General features: G+C 35.6%; 1 long non-coding RNA gene across 1 annotated transcript in view; it reads left to right on the top strand.

Annotated features, from left to right (window-relative positions):
* LOC102954366 overlaps positions 1–14707 on the top strand; it is a 151497-nt gene that overhangs the window by 73638 nt on the left and 63152 nt on the right. The window lies entirely within an intron of this gene.

A 14707-nucleotide genomic window follows, 5' to 3' on the forward strand; every position in this document is an offset into this window, starting at 1 on the left:
GATACTTAAGTCAGTACTTGAGTCAGATTTTTCATTCCATAAATTCATAAAGTGCAAACATAACACACATGGTTAAATTTTGAAAAGAAATCAACAATGTAATGCAGCTAATAATTTTTTTAAAGTGTCTATTTTTGAGAGAGAGAGAGGGCACGAGCGAGAGACAGAGCACAAGTGGAGGAGGTGCAGAGAGAGGAGACACAGAATCTGAAGCAGGCTCCAGGCTCCAGCTGTCAGCACAGCACAGAGCCCGACACAGGGCTCGAACCCACGACCTGTGAGATCATGACCTGAACCAAAGTCGGTCGCTCAACCGACTGAGCCACCCAGGCACCCCAGAGAGGGAGACACAGGATCTGAAACAGGCTTCAGGCTCTGAGCTGTCAGCACAGAGCCCAAAGCAGGGCTCGAACCCACAAACGAGACCATGACCTGAGCTAAAGTCAGATGCTTAACCGACTGAGCCACCCAGGCATGCCAACAGCTAATAATTTTTGAGGAGTATTATTTGTGAAGCAAAGTCTTTACTTTGTGTATCTTTATCTCTGTTTTCAAATTAAATTTTCCAGCTGTAAATGCATGGAACTCTTTAACTGAAGAAAGAAAAGTGCCACCCTAGAACCAATAAATGTGCCTCGTTTTGATTTTTGAAACACAGTCCCAATCAGGTCCCTTAAGTTTATTTCATTGTCACATTTATCATTATTATTGATGTCCAGAAAGCTTTTATTACTTGTTTTTGTTCTCATTTTTTTTTTTTCTGGTGACTACTCTATAACCAAAGGCTCAATGAATGTTGCCCCATCTCTCTAGGAAATAACAATGGAATAAAAGCAACATTTACTGAATGATGACCCTGTGCCAAAAGTGATTCTAAGATTTTGTGTTTCTTACTTCATTTAAGCCTTATAACAACACAATAAAGTAGGTACCTTTGCTTTCCCCATTTTTCAGAGGAGGAAACCAGCTTAGAGAGCAGTAGTGACTTGCCTATATAATCAGGTAGTAAGAGAGGAGCTAGAATTGCATTGGGAACAAGTTTTCTTAATCACTGCAATAGACACACTATCCAAACGGATAAGTAAGACATAGAAAGAGGAAAATCCAAATACATGGGAAACATTTTTAAAAATGTATATAGTTTACCTAAAATGTTCAAAGCATGCTTTTGTTTATTATAGGGAATGAAGTCCAGAAATTAGTTGTTCATAAACTGGGAGGGTTATAATCCAAAGCTTTATACTTTATAGCACATCCAGATTTAGGAATTTCACTAAAGAGCTTACTAGGCGTCCTTTCAGTGGAGGACATTGTGTAATGGTACCTATGGGGATTATTTTATTGTAAAGGGGTGTGATGATGAAATTTCTATTGACTAAGCTATTTTACAACTGTAGAAAAGTAATAGTGATGTAAATGATTTTTTCTATAGTAAGAAAAACAAATTTTATCCAGTTGAGAAACAATTGTTTCTTGCCCCACAAAATATAACTCCAAATGTTACATTTTGTTGTCACACATTAGAAACATCACATTTTTTTCATTTTATATTCACAATATTTTGTATCCATTTTTCATTTCGTATTAGCAAGTTTTGTATCCATTAGGAAATTCATTATTCTCACTTGCGTATACACACACACATTATTGTATATATATAGCCTATATATGCATATTTTATATATATATATATATATATATATGCATATACATATACTTTGGTAAGCATTATGAGGTTAAAACAAACAAAAAGACAGAAACTGAAGTGACTAAATTTTACTGAGTGCCTATTATGAGTCCAGGAATTGCTAAATCCTTTGCATATATTAGCCATCTTATTTATTTATTTATCTATTTATTTATTTATTTATTTAGAGAAAGAGAAAGAGAGAGAGATTATGTGGGCAGAGAGAGGGAGAGACACAGAATTCCAAGTAGGCTCCGCACCATCAGTGCAGAGCCTGATGTGGGGCTCAAACCCACAAACTGTGAGATCAAGACCTGAGGTGAAATCAAGAGTCAAACACTTACCGACTGTGCCACCCAGGCACCCCTCATATATTAGCCATTTTAATCCTCACCATAACTGTATATGGCAACTATCAATTTCCCCACTTGAAATGATGAGGTGAAGATGGCAATGGGTATATAAATGACTTGGATATCCTGAGCTCCAACTGGTAAAAAAGGGAACCAGTCTGTCTGACTCTACAACCCTTCTTTCTATATTCAGAACACTATATAAAAGATAAGCAAAACCACACAAATTAATGATTCATATATGATTACTATCTAAACCAGGGTAGAAATGCTCTTTTAAAGTGAAATATAAGTGACTGACAAGATGGCTGATATGTTCATTGATAAGGGCCATTGATAATGACAGTGCTCTTGCAAAGGAATCACTAGGAAGCAACTTGGATCTTCTGGAAACCAAACTCCATTCTATCATCATTGTCTTGAACACTTTCTCATTTCCATAACGAGTATCTTCTTTGTCTTCAATAATTTTCCAGCTAAATTTATCTGGGATTAACTCCTATAAATTCTGTCTAAAAAATTGGTAGGACAGCCTCTGATAGGCAAAAGTAAGCTGAAATTTTATTAATTGATTTGTGAATTATTAAATATTAAATATTAAAATGTTAAAAAATAATTTTAAAAATTGAATTTTATTAGGAAATACATTATGATAGATATGTAACATAGAAGAAAGGGTGGGTTATGTTTTGACAGATCTGTGTTGGAATTCTGGTTCTAATACTTGTGGCCTGTGTGAACATGGACACATTATTTAAAGATATGACCTTAATTGCGCTATCCAAAAAATTGGAATGAGAGATAAATAAGGTAAAAAAACACCCACAAATATAAATAGGGCATTCAAAAAATGGCAGTTACATGTGTCAGTTTGGAGTGATGCATGGCCTTAAGAAAAAGCATTGTTGTATGATTATTTCCTTTTCTCCTAATATTTTAAGAGTTAAGCAAAATGTCTTTGAACAAAGATACACACACACACACACACACACACACACACACACACATATGTATAATCGTTCTTATTGGTATATTAGTCAAACATTTCTGTTTCTTTGAGAAACTATGCTTAAGTTTGTACCTTCTGTATATAGAAATTTAAGCCTATATAATTCTACAAGGAGACTTTTATATGTACTTAAAAAATATACTATGTACTTCTTAGTTCTCAAATATTTTTCTGAATTTTAGCAATTTTTTTTCTGCCAAGTTAATTTAAAAGATAGTATCTTATACTCACTGAATGTGTTTTCTATTGTAAGTATTTTAGTTCCAGGAAAAAAATGTTATTGAGAATTTATGATTACTTTTATGCATGTATTAGTTATGTTTACTGTTTTTATTTAAAGTTTATGTAGTTTTGAGAGAGACTGAGACAACGTAAATGGGGGAAGGGCAGAGAGAGAGGGATAGAGAGAGAGAGAATCCCAAGCAGGTTCTGTGCTGCCGGCACAGAGCCTGACATGGGTCCTGAACACACGAAACCTCGAGATCATGACCTGAGCTGAAACCAAGAGTCAGATGCTTAACCAACTGAGCCACCCAGGTGCCCCATATATTAGTTATGTTTATAATGATACTTTTAGTTGGTAATAAACATACATACAGGTAAGTCTTATTGTGAGTGCTTATTTTACTAGTGATTTTCATTTTTATTATAATTGAATGTTTTTTTTGTTTTTCATAGCTTCACTTAAACTTTCGAAAGATTTTGACTACCTAATGACATTTCACAAAACAGGAAATTCTTGCCATCAAACAGTGCATTAATTCATATTTGGTACATGGAAAGGCAAATTTAAGCATATGTGAATTGTGCCTATGGTGTGGAAGCATGGAAGGAAATATATTTCACAAGACTCATAACATCCTAAAATGTAATTTGTTAACTTTAAGTACCCTCTACTGTGTAAGCAAGCAAAGAGATTATCAGAGTAAGTTCCATCTGTACCAATTAAACATTAATTCACATATATATAAAACATATATATATGTATAAAACATATATATGTATGTATACATATATATGTATATAAATATGTATAAAACATATATATATATGTATATATACATTTTAGAGAGTAAAATATATATATTTTAGTGAGACAGAGAGTGGGAATGCACGATTAGGGGAGGGGGGCAGAGAGAGAAGGAGAGAGAGAATCTTAAGCAGGCTCAGCACAGAGCCCCACATGGGCTCAATCCCATGATTCTGGGATCATGACCTGAGCTGAAATCAAGAGTTGGATGTTTAACTGACTGAACCACCCAAGCACTCTTCAAAGATATTTCTTACAATACCAAAACAGGATTAACTTAAGTGACACTATGCGTGAAGTTATTTATGTGGCACATTATTAATATCTTTGATTAGCTTTTTAAGGTATTCAACAAACAACATTTTTGTTGCTGTGGTTATCAACCTAAAGTAATCCCCAGGTCTGCATGCTTGATCAACCTGAAGGAACAGTGAAGAGACAGACATAATTGCAAAATTCGTCATTCTTGAGCCCCAACAGGCTAAAGCATGGCTAAAGCAAGTCTCTCTTGTTCCCTTGACAGGATCCCAGGAGATTCACAATGGGATTGGTGGATATAAAAATTGCCCTGGTGGATATAAACATTACCTCCTGGTGGATACAAAAATTACCCTGATGTTGCTCTTGGCTTTGTAACCTGGTCACTCTAATCTGCATTCTTGTCCCAGTCACTTACACTGTGGTGTCTGACTGCAACAGAGCCCTCAGGGTTGACCTCCCTGTCGCTGTCCTGCATAGTTCCTCCTGCAGTTCATAGTTTTCCTGCTTCAGTTAGCTCTTCTGCCCCTCCTCCTCCCCCTCTTCCTCTTCCTGCTTCTTTCTTGTCCTCCTTTCTCTTCCACTTGCCCCTCATCCTCTCCCTTTCTCTCCTTCTCCTCTTTGTTCTCCTCTACTTCCTCCTCCCTCTCCTTCTTTTCTCTCACCCCTCCCTCTTCTCTGCTGTCCTGCCTCCTACCCATTTTCTCTTTCTCCTCCTCTGTTCCCTCTTCCTTCTCTCCCTCTTAATCTCCTTCCTTACCCTTCCTGCTTTCCCACCCCTATCTCTGATCTTCATTCTTCTCTTTCTTCTCCTCACTTTCATTCTTCTTTTTGAAAATTCATCTTTAATGGGTGAAGGAGAAAGGATATAACAACAGGAAGTCATAGCAACTGTAAAAAGAAATATATTGAAAAAGAGAGTAATTTCATATTTTTTGAGGTATAAGTACAGTGGCATACGTGTTTATAATACAGTTCCTTTCTGCAAAGACCTGTGGCCAAAATTAAGTTGAGATCAGTCACACAGTTTCCAGAACTTTCTCATGAGAGCCACAGAATATGAAAGATAATATGCACTGAATGAGTAACTTTGATCAGAAGTTGGTTTCCAGCAGCTCAAGGATTGGATTCCCACAGCTCAAGATTTTAAAGCTCATTAAGTAGGAACCAGGGAGTGCTCAGTCTGGTCTGGTTTGAGGTCATGAGTTTGATGATGAAGTTTGAACTTCTCCCAGGTGCTGATCATGTTACTGGTAGGACCAGGCCCCAAGGTTCCAACAGTCTTCATGATGATCTCTAGATTTTCTGGTTGTCTGAAGCTCATTCTCTTTGTTTTCTGTGGGAAGGACTCGTGAGAACAATATCCCACAAATCCTTGTATTTCATAACAGCATGTCTGAGGTTTTCCTGCTTAAAGATGGGTTTGGCTTGAATATAACATCTGTAGATCCTATTTTATTTTCTTCAGTATTTAAAATGTGTTACTCCATTTACTTCTAGCTAAAAGTGTTACTTTTGAAAAGTCTAATAAAAGTCTGATTTCCTTTCCTCTTAAGAGGTGATCTTTTTGCTGGGAAACACAAAAAAAATCTTTGAAGTCTCAGTTTTATGAGAATATCTCTTGGTGTTGGGCTTTTTAGGACTATTTCCAGATGAGTAGTTTCAGGTCTTTCATTTCTGGGAATTTTTCTTGAGTTACGGTTTTCAGCATTTTTTTTTTTTTATTATTCTATTGCTGTAGATTTTCTCTTTGGGGATCATTATATGTCTATTGAATTTTCATAACTTACCTTCCATATTTACAGTTATAGCTCAAATCCTTATTATTATATCTTCATTTCTTTTGCTTTTGAATATTTTTCTCCTTTCTATCTTTTACTTTTCTGAAGGAATCATTTAGCATGCTTATTTGCTATTTTATTTTATTATTTCATCTTATTTCATTTTTTTAATCTCTGAGATAATATTTTCTTTTACTTTCAGCTCTGGCCTAAGTGCTGTCACCCATATTTTTACATCTTCCTATTTTACAAGCATCTTATTTCTGAGGTTTTCTAGCTAATTATGTATGTTTATAGTTTCTACATTTGTTATTTTTAAGCTTACTTTGAAATATTAAATTATAGTTTTTATTTCCTTTGTAGGCACGACTTGCTGGCTTTTGTTTTTTTTAGGAGCATTATAATTATTTTATAATTTACAAATGAAAATTGAGAATATACATAATGCCTTTATCTTGTTCATGTTTTAAATAAAATGAATGTGCCTTTAGAAAGGGGAGTTGGGGGCATGATCTCTTTCCTAGCTCCTAGCTCTAGAGAATCCTTTTCACAAAGTGATGAAAATATATTTTATTTTCTGGGAGTTTTGCATCATTCCATTTTGCTTAAAGTAAGGCCATGTATCTTCTTACAGACCTTCCTCTTCTATATTTCCTTGCCGTACATTGAAATTTTTAGTACTTACTATGTTATAAACATGAGTAAAATGTGGTTTTATTTGTTCCTCTTATTGGTCTGTGTTTTGAACTAAGTATAAAATCCATACATTTCTGCATAAATGTGCTCTAGCAAAATTTGTGATATCACCAAAAAAGATGATTTTACCTTCGTGCTTTTAAGTTAAATTTACAGTAGCATTTATAATAATTTTATATGTTTAAACTACAACATAATGAGCTTCTAACATCTGTAATATTATTCCACAAATTGGTTGAAAAAAATCAAGTCAATGTTGGAAGTGACCTATATTTTTTTCGAAGCAATTAGTAACACCTATACAAACAGAAACATTAAACTTTAATGCTGGGCCCAACATATCACCAGCTATTGCTTACCTTTTCAGCTGTGCATTAGAAATCTTGCATTTGAAAATGAGTGAATTTAATTGAAAAGAACTATTATTTGATCTAAATGAAAAGTCATGCTTCACAAGGAAGTATGAAAATGTACTTCTTGTGGTTTCTTTGTTAAACTGTAGTCTTCAGCATGGTTTTCTTAAAATAGTTTTCCATTTAAAACAAGATGCTAACAGTTCTTTGGTCATTTTTTGTATTTTGGTTTTCATGTAGTCATGATAACCTTAGGACTCTATAGTGAATAATATGTATCCACAAACATTTTGTGAAAATTATACATACCTAGTCAACCTTTTGAGACACATAAATTCTGTACTTAACTTTTCATTCAGCATAAGCATTTATATTTTTTATTTCATTGTCAAAAGGGTTTATTTACAAAAAATAAAAAGTTATATATTTCTACCATACAATAAATGACAGCATTATTGACATTGGTGCATGCCACCTACTGTTTACAGTACAGCTACTCTGCTTGCCTCTATATCTACGAGCACATTCCATGATTTCCCTTAGTATCCAAAGACCACATCAATTGGCAGTTTTGCACAAATTTCAGGCCAAGGCATGGTCCACCAACTGATGGACATGGCGGTGTCATATATCTTATAGGCCAAAACCTGAGACAAGGCAAAGTCAGCTGATATGTAAATGACTTGCAAAAGCACCCGGCGTCAAATACTTCTCTCTTCACCCCTGGAGCCTGGAAAGAGCCTTCAGCTACTCTTCTCAGAACACATTTATCAGTAAATACCCTGCATGTTTTCTTAGAATGTGTATTATTAGTTACATTGTATCTGGAAGGATCTGGCAAAGCTAATTTAACTAAATTCATTGCACAACGCATCTCACACAACACCGGACAGACCATGGAAGTTTCTGGAAGTACAAGAGATATTTTCTTTAATTTAATGCAACTATTGGAAATCATTGAAAAACATGAAATGAACAAACACAATAGTTTCTAAACCAGAACAAACACCGGGACAATAGATGTTAGTCATTCCTGACCAAACTGGCATGTGTGGTCACCACATCATATATTGAGTTCCTCTATATGCATGGCTTTGTTTCTGAGCTTCCCATTCCCTTCTGGACTATTGCCTGAGCAGATAGCCTGAACAGAAGTTGCTACTCTGTCTGCTCAGTCCGGGAGCCCAACTGCCATGGGCTTCTGTCCTGATTCCTGTTAGGACTCTGGTTTATAGGCATGTCTATCTTGGTCTTGATCCTGCATGAATTTTTGGCTTTCTCTTTTTATATTTTATAAATCACTATTATGTATCTGGGGCATAATGCAAGTATCAAAGTACATTTATTTGCCATCTTTAGTAGAACTCTTAAAGATTTATTTCAGTGAAAATCCTTATTTTTTTTTTTACATTCTCTAATATCAAAAATGACAAAGAATAAAATACCTCTTTTATATTTTAAGGAATATAGGAACAGAGATAGGAGACTGATTACCGAAGACTGAATAGTAGACAAAGGGCTTTGGCCTTTATTCCATGGGCCAATAGGAAGGAAAAAAGTTTTTATTTAAGAGGATATCATGATCAGATTTGTGCTTCAATGAGATAAATATGCTGGAAAAGGAAGTCGAGAGACCATTTAGAAAGCTACCATTCTAAGAGAGGTAAAGAGAGTTGTGTTTGTGGAAATAAAGAAGACAGAATAGCAAAATATTGTGGAGTTAAAATGAAAAAGTGAATGAGAGACCCCATCGAGGGACCATTAAAAAAAAAAAAAAGAAAGAAAAGAATAGATCGATTTTGAGCCTGCAGGATGGGAAGGTGATGGTGTCAACAAGACAAATCAGTAGCATACAAATAAGTGTAGTTAGAGGACGAGATGATAGGTTCAGTGTTGAAAATGTTTAGTTTGTGGTATTGGCAGGACGTACAGGCGATTGCCATTAGGCTGTTGAAAATGTGGCTGCATATTTGTTTTTTCAAATGAACACTTGCAGAAGCAATCCAAAGCTTCCCTTGAAATCTAAGAGTAAATTACATTAGCATCACTGTTGGGAAACCCAATCAGAATGTAATTTACAAAATATGTATTTTGCAGTCCCCTCTGCATTCCTCTTTAAATTCTAATATAAGGGGCTTACTGTATATTCAATAAGTATTTGGGCAAGTTGGATAATTTAGTCAGGACTCAGTGACTGTACCACCACAGCTTAGTTCCATTGCCAATCCCGGGGGCCATTTAAATCCAGGACCAACCACTATACCTGGAATGTGGTAGATCCTCATGGATGAGGAAGAAAGAATCAATGGGTCATTGAGCACATTTTTAATTTTTTAAAACTTTGGAAGTCATTTGTGTTTCCTCTTTTGGTATAGTGTTAGAAGAGAATTTGATGGGAATACATGATGAAATCTGAAAAAAAAATTACATTGCTTAAATTTAACTAGAATATCCTTGGTTGGGCAGATTGAAGCACAGAAGGCATTTAAGGTTAGTTCACAGATTTATGAAACTACAGTGTTTTTTCACTTCCTTATTTACATAACTACATGAAATACAAAAGAATGAGTGGTATAAATTATATATTCTTTAGCAAAATATGAAGCTGTAATAATTATTATTAGAATTAAACATTTCCTCAAAATAATTGTCAATGTCATTCATGTCCATCTGTATAGGTAATTATTTACTTGCCAGTGACAACTGGAAAAAAATTCAGTATGTTTTTTTAAGACTATATGATTTATATACATTTCTGCCTGATCACTGGAAGAAGTCAGAAGAGACTGTAGTTAATCCTTTATATTCCTTGGGTCTCTAGTCCGTCTTGCTTTGCAGTTATTAGAGTCCATTTTTAATGCTTGAGTATGGCATCAAAAAGCTGGTAGTAAATCTCTTGATCTCCTAAAAAGCAGTTGTAGGTCAAGAGATAGAATGGTAGTAATTTATAAGGTCTGATGCTATACCAAATACTATCTAGAATTGGGCGAGCATTATGGGTTGAATCGTGTCTTCCCTCCCCACACATACTGGTCCTAACCCCCAGTAGCTCAGAATGTGGCCTTATTTGGAAAGAGGGTCATTGCAGATGTAATTAGTTAAAATGAGGCTATACTGGAGTAGGGAGGGCTCCTAATCCGTATGACTGGTGTCCTTATAAAAAGAGGGTGATGTGAAGGCAGAGACACACAGGGAGAATGCCATATGACAATAAAGGCAGAGATTGCAGCTGAAAGCCAAGGAATGCCAAAGATTGCTGGCAAACCACCAGAAGCTAGCATGTGGCAAGTTAAGTTTCCCTTGCAGGTTTCAGAGAGAGAGCGCATGCATGGCTTTGCTGACACCTTGATCTTGGACTTTTAGCCTCCAGGACTGGGAAACAATAGATGTCTGTTGTTTTAAGGCATCTAGTTTATGGTGCTTCATTACGGAAGCCGTAGGAAACTAATAGAGTAAAATACATCGTGGGGTATAGCATGCCATTGTTTTTAGTGCCTGGAATATCTTTATTACCTTTTCATGGAAGTGACAGCTGCATATGGGTGGCCACAAACTTGTGCTTTCAGAATTTCCTGTATTTTAGGAAACTATGACCCAAATACCAGGTTAGTATTCTAACAATGTCCCTTGACATTTATTTCTAGATATTTCTTGCCAATTCTATCTTCTATTTGTTTTTAAAGGGTGCAGCCACTGTTAAGAACTACATACCAAGTTTTGTTGCTATGAATCATTTAATGCCATTGGAGACTAGGCCTAAGGAGATGGCATGTCAAATTCACTGAGGGTTTAAGCAGCTTCGCAATAGTGTTTGAAAGGAGTGTTTGGGTGGAGTCTTCTGGGATAATGAGAATCCATCATATATTATGAAAAATAACATATTTATTACTTTTCATACTCATTAGTTATTATGTAAAATCTTATGACATGAAAAATATGGTCATTAATACTTCCCTTGCTTGAATTTCGAGATATATTAATTAATTTTGATTTCCTTGGGCTATACAAGTTCAAGTAATTATTTTGGGGTAAATTTTTTTGGTATGATATTCTTACAGACAATCCCAATACCCACTGAACATTTCTTTTACATTTATTTTTCTAAAAATATGTGGACATGAACCTTAACCTGAACAGATTTCTTGTTGGAGAGTAATATTAAAAACTCATCAATAACCAACAACTAGTTAGTAAATAATAAATGTCATTTATCCTTTTGCTATCTTTTAATACCTGTTCCAATCTCTTTTATGTAAGAGATTTCTATTTCCCCATGACTCTATTTTCCTGCCCATTGCTAGCTTTAGAAGAAAAATAACTGTATTGCAAGATTTTCTGTAACTAAACTGGAAATTTCATATATCCTTGTTCCATTGAAAACATGTTCTCGCCTACAATTATCTCTAGCTAGATATTTGATGCTGTCACACAGATGATAAATATTGAGCTAGTTTCTTCAGTTCCTCTATCTTGGTAGACAGACAATTGTAAAGAATTTGGAAACACCTAAGTTGTAGAAACTATGACGTCATGTACTGTTAAGACCATTGATCTCTCCTCTCTATGTAAATAAGAAAAATAAATGCATTGAATAATGGTTCCTTTCCGTGTGTGTGTGTGTGTGTGTGTGCGTGTATGTGTGAATAACTGATGTGTATAGCTTCTCACTCACGCAAAAGTACTGAATGAAATACCCTTTTTTTAAAGAAAGGAAAGTACCAGTGATTTTGATACATTTTGAAGGTCAGTAATGTTCAGCATAGAGCAATAGGCGGAGAACAATAGCTCCTTAGAGAGTGGAAAACATGGTACTCTCATTATCCATAATCTCAGCTGGTCACCATAGTAACAGCATTTTATTTTCCAAGATGTAAGCCTTTATAGTTCTGTAGAATCCACTTCCTAGGCCTCCAGACACATCAGCGGCATCTAGTGGCTGAGACCTCGGCTGAAATGTTTGCGCTTTACCGCCTGCTATATTATGTTGGAAAACTGATGGCATGCACATGTGGCTAACTGTGCTGATATTTTTCAATCGCCATGATGGGTGACTACAATTTTTCAGTGAAATATTTGTGGATTGCCTACAAAAAAGGTGAAAATGTAAGCAAAAGGAAATTATTTTACTAATACTTCTATGGTAAAGAATTTTGCGGGGGAATTGGAGAGCATAGAGGCATGTGTATTCTCCATCCAAATACTATCCTGAGATAAGGAAATGATTGTTCAGGTAATTTATAGGACTACTTTCTGGAACCCCTAGATTTACTAAATATTCAAAGAGTTTATTAATGAATTCTGAGGATAATTCAGTCATGTTTACCCACTTTCATTTTCTGATCACATATCTGTCCTTTACTTTGTGATTTTTAGAAACTTATGTAATAGTGGTTATTATCTTGGGTCTCTATTCCATCTTGATATATAAAATATAGTTCAGAATCAACAAACCTAACTTGGATAGTGAGTGGGGAAATTCAGACATTTTATCTATGTTCAGGGAGATAGTATGGGGTACATAAAAAGCCTGCACACTGGGTTGAGACTCAGGTGTAGTCCTGCTTCTACCCGATCCTCAATGATAATGACTCTTGAGCAAAAACTACAGCTGTGGTTCTCAACCTTGGCTGCATATGAGGAGACAATGTCAGTACCCAAACTCCATCCTGGACCAATTAAAACAGAATCTCCAGGAGAAGAGCCTGAGCATGACTTGAAAAAAAAAAAAAAAAATCTGAGTAACCACACCTCAAAATCTCCTGAGGAGTTCTGAAACAATATAGCATTACTGGTCTAACGTGTGACATTGACCTAGTTGTGTGAGACACAGACAATCACCATCACTTAGGAACTTGTTAGGAATTAATACACATTTAAGTCTGATAAGTAATGAAAGCCCATAGAGGCTCTAATATTCAGAAAGTCTGAGGTGAGCCTGGAAATCTATGTTTTTTAAAACTTAGATGTTTCTGTGTATGTTTAGCTTCGTGTTGTAACTGAGGCTATTACCTGGAAGTTTCCAGGAAGGTTAAATAAAGACACTTAGGTAGACTGCAATGCACTGTATAAATGTTACTCATTTATTCATAAGGTAACCGGTATTTACTAAGTACCTATCATGTTCCAAGTGCTGTAACAGGGATACACAGAAGAGCCAATGTGGTTGATGTGCAGGGCTGAAATCAGTCTTGGAAGTAGGTACTTCTCAGTTCAGAAATGCTTTTCTGAAATTATTCATTTGCTTATCTTAGACATATCACAGAAATTTTAACATAAAAGAACCCAAAAGAAGTGTTTTTTAATTCATCAAATGAGAATTAAATACTTATTATGTACCCACACCTGTGTTCATCGTAGTGAAATTATTTACTTATTTTTCTACAATTTTTTAATGTTTTATTTATTTCTGTAAGAGAGAGATTGCCAGGTGGGTAGTGGCAGCGAGAGAGAGGGAGACAGAGGATCCGGGGCCGGCTGTTTGCTGACACCAGACAGCCTGATGTGAGGCTTGAACTCGTGAAATGTTAGATGATGACCTGAGCCAAAGTCCAATGCTTAACCAACTAAGGCACCCAGGCACCCCTGTCTTAGTGAAATATTTTTTTAAAGGAATACAGCACATTTCCTGCCTTTAAGAAATATACATTTTAGGTGGATTGTTACAGCACATTAAAAAAGTAACCAAAGGATAATATCAGAATAAAATTATATAGAACTAATTATACATTTTTTATTGATATACAGTTTCGAGGAAAGTGATCAGTTTGGTTTTTTTTGGTTTTTTTGTTTTGTTTTGTTTTTTGATATGGAGAATTGTGTGCGGGAGATTTATTGAGAAGCTCTCTTGGGAACAACATCTGTGAGAGAATGAGAAAAGCAGGACTGAGCAGAGAGAGTTACCATAATGAGATGCATTTGTATGAGATAACTCATCTCACTCCACAGGGAACTTTAACTTTGAGACAGTCTTTCAATAATGTGGCTTCCGATTGAGGCCATGAGGCCAAGGTTTTGTTCCCCTACATCAGCCAGTACTGGATGTAAGCTGCCTCCAGGAAGAGGGTGTAAACTTGGGTGAAGCAACCCCCTTTGGCCGAGGGCAATTCTCAGGGGAGGTCTCAACTTTGAGGCACCAGCAGCCAATACTCAAGGCAGCTAACAGAGTGAATTCTTCATATCTGAAGGGTGGAATCTGAACAGTATGAATCACTTTTATTCCAAAAGCACTGGTCTGTCTAAAAATACTAAGCATTTCTCTCAATCTAACTTTCAGACCATCTCTTACCAGACCCATTCTACATTTTAAGACTTACCTTTTGGCAATCTCTAAATAAAATCTTTTGCCCTAGCAAATTTGGCAAACTAAAATCTTCCTGGAACATGTTTCAGGCCCTCTCATGCTATGCTTTTGTTCTCTTCTGACCACTTGCCTGAAATTTCCTGGACTGTTTTTCTTTCTCTTTCTTGGCCGACTCATTAGTTTAACAATTGTTTTAAGTATCATTTTGCTTATGAAAACATCTAAGATGGGCTTCTCAAA

The sequence above is a fragment of the Panthera tigris genome, chromosome F2 (assembly GCF_018350195.1).
Source record: "Panthera tigris isolate Pti1 chromosome F2, P.tigris_Pti1_mat1.1, whole genome shotgun sequence".
Lineage (NCBI taxonomy): Eukaryota > Metazoa > Chordata > Mammalia > Carnivora > Felidae > Panthera > Panthera tigris.